This window comes from Phyllobates terribilis, unplaced genomic scaffold (assembly GCF_046119375.1).
Source record: "Phyllobates terribilis strain yellow unplaced genomic scaffold, ASM4611937v1 Scaffold_11__3_contigs__length_659146591, whole genome shotgun sequence".
NCBI lineage: Eukaryota > Metazoa > Chordata > Amphibia > Anura > Dendrobatidae > Phyllobates > Phyllobates terribilis.
Genome location: NW_027362771.1, coordinates 314,851,960 through 314,859,073, shown reverse-complemented (window position 1 = coordinate 314,859,073; position 7,114 = coordinate 314,851,960).

Here is a 7,114-nt window from a genome sequence, read left to right as displayed (position 1 = left end):
CGGCCAGCCCCCCTCTCCCAATACTGGTGCCTGTCCGCTGGTGGGTCGAGCGAGCCCCCCTGTGGTGGAGGCAGCTCTAAGCTTTTCAATTTAAATTGTCTCTCTAATTTGAATGAATACAGTTTAAATCCATTTACAAGGATCTATTGGAGGGCAAGTCTCATGCCAGCAGCCGCGTAATTCCAGTTCCAGTAGCGTCCACTAAAGCTGCTGCAGTTAAAAAGATTTTATAAGGATCGAGCTCGGCTGTCCACCGCAAGGCATCCTACTGCCAGTCCCAGCCCCTATGCCTTGGGGTGCCTCCTGATGCTCTTCACTGAGTATCCCGTGGTCCCGAAGCATTTCCTTTGAAAAAATTAAGTGTCCAAACTACAGGTGGTGTAGCTTGCTTAACAGCCGGGATAATCCGCTGACTAGCAGACACTGCTACTAGGCACAAAGTATTTCCTGGGCTAGATGCAGTTTAAAATTTGTAATTAGATACTCTCGTTGGATGCTGAGAAAGCATTCCATAGAGTCTCCTGGCACGCCATATATGATTCTCTTAAAAAACTTGGGGTAGGGGTCTAGGGGACCCTTTTATAGCCAAAATCACGGCCCTGTATCACAATACGTCACCTAGGCTGAAGATAAATGGAACTGTAGCACCCTGAGGGCTCGGTTGCTACAGAGGTATTGCACCTCACCCAGAGGTGTGATATCTCACTCTCAGGTAAGGATGGAGTGTGGATCAGGACCCGACACCTGCATGCATTACACCACATTGCTGTCGGGCAGGGCGACCAATATGCCTCTGAGATGGGCACGACAGTCCCTGTCCCTGGCTGGAGTGGGGGGAGGGAACACTGAGGAAGGGGAACCCTGTAGTGCAGGAGCAGGGAGGAAGCAGTTCCTGGGTGCATTGAGAAGGGAGTATAAAAGGTGGGCACCATCTTAGTTCAGTGCAGAGAAGTCTGAGCAGAAGTGGCAGGGAGCAGGGGCTCTGCATGAGCTCTGCTCCGGAGGCGGGCCTAGTAACAGAGGCCCAGGCCTGGAAGAGGGAGAAGGAAGGAAGAGGAGCGGAGAAGGCTCCAGGAACGAGGAATAAAGGGATCCCAGGGGTGCGGACGGGCGAGTCGCCACCGCACGCCCGAATCCACCTGCGTGGAGGGGTCAGGCCAGAGGGGGAGACCGGTCCCCGAAACTAGTGGAGGCAGGAAACGACCCTCAGCTAGAAACCGGAGGCTGTGACATTTTATGTGGCGCAGCCCCTCGCTACACCCGCTAGGAAGGCACCACATAGGGTCAGGGAAACTGGCGCCAAGTTTACCAAGAGGAGGCCCGAGGCAGCCGGACAGAAGGGTTGGTAAGAAAGGCCAGACAAAGGACACACAAAGGGGGTCCTGTGAAGCGCTCCAAAGTTATCTGGGAGTTGTCTGAGCCCCTCACCTGGTGAGCACAGTACGACGTGGGCAGCCGTTACCTGCAGACGTGGTCTGGATAATAAGAACTGTGAGTAAAGGCCCTGGACTGCATCACTGACTCCGTGTCGTTACTGCTGCTGCCCTGCACCATCACCCCCATCCTCCGCATACACTGCCCTGAGGCTATACTCCTCCCGTGGGGAGTTATGCTACGCTCTGCTGCACCCACAACACCAGCCTCAGCGGTCTGCCCTGCAGCGGCGGTTCACTCTGACCGCAATCCACGGGTGGCGTAGTCGGACATTTAAACATCAAAACCACATAAATAGTTCCGCCACTGGTTTGACCACCCTGAGCCACGGAACCGGGACGCCGCCACGAAGACTACAACCACCAGCATCCACCAAAAAGGGTCCGGCTCCGGGTGTCCCAAGGCCCAGGGGGTGCATCAGAACATTTTCATCACCTTTCACAATCACCAATGGGACAAGGCAGGGATGTCCTCTGTCCCCTCTCTTATACATCCTAGTGACGGAGCACCTGCTCTCGTCAATTCGCCATAACCCCAATATTAGGTGGATTGAGGTGGGAGGCACCGAGTACAAGTGCTCTCTATTTGCTGATGATGTCCTAGTATATATCACTCAATCACATATATCCATCCATGCTGTTATGGTTGAAATAGATCACTTTGTTACATGGTCAAATTTTAAAATCAGTGCAGCGAAGTCTGAGGCCCTCGATGTCTCCCTCCCCAAATCCATATAGGATTCCATCCAGTCCAACTTTCCCTTTGCCTGGCCCTCACAGGGTATCAAATACTTAGGAATTCCTATTCATAGAGAACTCTCCCATCTATGTTATCTTAATTTTGGGCCCTTTATTGAACAACTCCATACAGACCACGGTTGGCAAGTTAGAACTGTAAGATTCACTACGTGAACCACTGGTGTTTTGTGGAAAAGCACATGTACACTGTGTTCCAAATTATTATGCAAAAAGTGTTTAGGAGTGATAAGGGAAGAATTTGTTTGTTTGTCAGTTAAACTCATTGATGGTGATGTGTGTCAGGGCTCTTTATATCACTGTAAGCAATTGCAGACACCTGTGCTAATTAGTTTGGCAGGTGTGTCCAATGAAAGGCAAGACTACTTAAGAAGGCTGTCTCACATTATTAAGCAGCCTACATTTTCTGCCAAAATGGGAAAGAAAAAGGATGTGTCGGCTGCTGAGAAGCAACAAATTGTGGAGTGTTTAGGTCAAGGCATGACTACAATCAACATTGTGCGATGATCAGGATGAAGTGTCTTGGCAATCAAGAAATATGTAGCTGATTCACAGTACACACGTGTGCGTGCTGATAAGGGCAAATTGAGGACTCTTTCCTACAGGCAATTGCGTCAGGTTAAAAGAGCAGCGGCAAAAAAGCATTGTCATAGCAGCAGACAAGTTTTTGAAGCTGCTGGTGCCTCCAACGTCCCCCGAACAACAAGATGCAGGGTCCTTCAGAGGTTTGCAGCTGTACATACGCCATCCTGTCGACCTCCTCTATCCACTTCACACAAGCAGAAACGGCTCCAGTGGGCTAAACATTACATGAAGACTGATTTCAAAACTGTTTTGTTCACGGATGAGTGCCGTGCAGCGCTCGATGGTCCAGATGGATGGAGTGGAGGATGGCTGGTTGATGGACACCCCACGCAAACACGGCTACAACGCCAACAAGGAGGAGGTGGAGTAATGTTTTGGGCTGGAATCATGGGGAGAGAGATTGTCGGCCCCTTTAGGATCCCTGAAGGCGCTAAAGATGAACTCCATAATGTATGTGGATTTTCTCAAACAGCACTTCCTGCCATGGTTCAAGAAGAAGAACCGTGTATTTCACAGCAAGATCATTTTTTTGCATGATAATGCACCATCTCATGCTGCACATAAAACATCTGCATCTCTGGCTGATATGGGCATAAAAGGGGACAAACTTATGGTGTGACCCCCATGCTCCCCTGACCTCTACCCCATTCAGAACCTCTGGAGCATCATCAAAAGGAGTGTCTATGATGGCGGGAGGCAGTTCACATCTAAGCAACAGCTCTGGGAGGGTATTCTGTCCTCATGCAAAACAATTGAAGCAGAAACCATCCAAAACCTGACAAATTCAATGGACGAGAGAGTTCAGAAGCTCCTTTCGAACAAGGGGTCCTATGTGAAAATGTAACATCACCTAGAATAAAGTTTTGAGTTGAAAACTGTTTGATTTCAGTTTCTAATAACCTGCTAATGCTTATAATTTCAAAAATGACCATTTTTTTGGTCTTTATTAAAATGAAAAGGTTGATCGAAAAGTTTGGGGGATCTAAGAGTGTGGCAACCCAGTCGTCATGATTACTTCGAATTCTGACAATATGAGGGTCATGTTGCAGGTAGTGCAGCAAGAAGGCACTTATGTGTCTTGCGCATCTCGGAGCCCCAAAATTATTTTCCGGGCTAGATGCAGCTAAAAATTATTATTAATTTTAAATCTGGTGGAGCTTAGTATAGATGGCCTAATAGGATCAGTGCTGCACACTGCTACAAAGCCCAAATTATTTTCCAGCCAAGATACAGATAAACATGATTAGTAATTTTAAATCTGGTGGAGCTTATTATAGATGGCCTAATAGAATCAGTGCTGCACACTGCTACAAAGCCCAAATTATTTTCCAGCCAAGATACAGATAAACATGATTAGTAATTTGAAAGCTTAAAACGGTTGGTAGGGTGAATTTAACCGATCATCAAGCTTTTACTCTCCCCAGGATGACACAGGGGTAGAAAAGTCGTTTCGGATCCATGATTTGTTCATCTTTATGAACGTGAGTCTGTCTACATTATCAGTGGAGAGCCGCGTGCGCTTATCTGTCAGCACACCACGAGCAGCGCTGAACACACATTCAGACAGAACGCTGGCTGCGGGGCATGACAAGATCTCCAAGGCGTAAGTGGCTAGCTCCGGCCATTTATCCAGATTGGAAGCCCAAAAAGAGCAAGGGTCCAGTGACACAGTCATGGCTTCAATGTTTACTTGGAGATACTCCTGTACCATCGTCTCTAGGCGTTGACTATGTGTTAGACTTCTTGTCTCCTGTGGCCTTGCAAAGGATGGGCTAAAAAAGTGGTGAAATGATTCCGCAAAATTGATGTTACCAGCAGATACTGTGGTTCTGTTACGGTTTGAGTGCTGAACACTTGACGGTCCCACGGTTGGCAAGTTGGAACTGTGAGATTCACTACGTGCACCACTGGTGTTTTGTGGAAAAGCACATGTAAGATTCTGCAACAGTCTCTGCTGATACTCCTGCATGCGTGCATCCCTTTCTATGGCAGGAATAATTTCGGCAAAATTACTTTTGTACCGGGGATCTAACAGTATGGCAAACCAGTAGTCAGGATTATTTCTAATTCTCACAATTCGAGGGTCATGTTGCAGGTAGTGCAGCAAGAAGGCACTCATGTGTGTTGCGCATCCAGGAGCACCAAGTCCCTGTTGTGTTGGTGGCGAGGTAACAATCATGCTTCCTTCCTCTGTCCTCTCCCACCAACCTCGCACAACAGAAATGTGATCAAGGTCTCCCTCATCTGATGAGTCTTCCATCAGTTCGTCCTCCACTTCTTCCTGGGCTCCTGCACCTTCCTCACTAGTTTGGCTGCTACCATGCGCCCTGGGAAAACCATCTCCCCCACCCTCACATGCCTGCCGCCTTGGTGCTGCCGACCGTCTGGACCTTGCAGATGTTAGCCCTTCCGCATACAACTCCTCCTCCTCTACTTCCTCCACCTCCTCTTGTGCCACCACCTGACTCCAAATTCTGTTTAACATGTGCTCCAGCATGTAAATCACCGGAATAGTCATGCTGATAATGGCATCGTCAGCACTAAACATCTTCGTCGCCATTTCAAAACTGTGCAGAAGGGTGCATAGGTCCCTGATCTGAGACCACTCCTCCAGCGTGATTTGCCCCACCTCTGGATCTCGTTGGCCCAGGCTATACGTCAGAACGTATTGCACCAGGGCTTGTCGGTGCTGCCACAGTCGCTGCAACATGTGCAGAGTTGAATTCCACCGGGTAGGCACATCGCATTTTAGCCGGTGAAGTGGCAGGCCCAACGACTTCTGTAGAGATGTAAGTCGCTGAGCTGCAGGATGCGAACGGCGGAAGTGAGCACACAGCGACCGTGCCCTCTGCAGAAGGCCATCTAGTCTGGCATAGTGGGCTAAAAATTGCTGGACAACCAGGTTCAACACGTGAGCCATACAAGGCACGTGTGTGACATTGCCCCGGCGAAGGGCCGCACCCAGGTTTGCAGCATTGTCGCACACGGCCTTCCCTGGTTTCAGGTCCAGTGGAGACAACCATTCATGAAATTGGTTCTCCAGAGCTGACCACAACTCCTCAGCTGTGTGACTCACATTTTCCAGACATTTCAAAGTAAAAACCGCCTGATGACGTTGAGCCCTACTGCAAGCATAGTAAGGAGGTGTGCAGGATCCCTTCTGCGCAGTTAGAAAGCTTGTGGCATGACCAGACAGGCTTTGGGTGCAGGTGGAAGACCGAGAGGAGGTTGAGGAGGCAGAAGCAGTGGAGGAACTTTGACATAAAGAGGATTGACGTACAACTCGTGGGGACGGCAAGACTTGGACAGCAGCCCCTTGTCCTGCTGTCACCATAGTTACCCAGTGCCCAGTCAGCGACATGTAACGCCCCTGTCCATGCCTACTCGTCCAAGTGTCTGTGGTGAAATGCACCCTGTCACACACAGAGTTTCTCAAAGAAGCGGTGATGTTGTGTGCGACATGCTGGTGGAGCGCAGGCACACCTTTCTTTGAGAAGTAGTGCCGACTGGGCATCTGGTACTGGGGCACTGTGACGGACATAAGGTCTCGAAAATACTCTGTGTCCACCAGGCGGAAAGGCAGCATTTCTGTAGCCAAGAGCTTGCAGATGGTGAAATTCAACCTCTTAGCTTTCTCATGGCTTGGAGGAAATGGTCTCTTACTTGTCCACATCTGAGGGACCGAGGGCTGGCTATTGTGCTTAGACGGGGTTGATAAGGGTGTCCCCGGCAAACTGCCGGTCTGTGAGGAAGATGCAGGCGGACATGTTAGGTTGCCTTGATCCAAAGGTGGTGCTATCGATGTCGGACAGCGCTCAACACCAGCTGGTGTTACCACCTCCAAAGAAAATGATGACCTGCCAATCACGCTGGCTGTTGCGGGTAAAGAGGTGGCAGGTCTGTGCCCCAAAACAGGTGTGACTGCTGTCCCCCCAGTCACAGAGGATGAAGAGGCCGCGGATGCACAAGATATGGCAGACGGTGGTTGGCCCGGCCGGCTAGGCCGCCTTGTAGCACACTGAGCTTCCCACTGCAACTTATGCTTCATGTCCATGTGCCGGTTCATGCATGAAGTACTCAAACTATGTATTTTTTGGCCTCTACTTAGCTTTTGCTGACAAATGTTACAGATAACACGAGTTGGGTCATCTTTATCGATCTGAAAAAATGCCCAGGCTATGCAAGGCTTAGCACCCATGCGACCTGAAGAGCCACCACGACTTGTGGTGAGAGGCAGAGTTGTGTTTGAGGATGCAGTTGTTGACGTGCTTCCAGTACTACGTCTCTGTCCAGGAAGGCACAACCTGACCTCGTCGTCACTAGCATCTTCCTCCACCTCC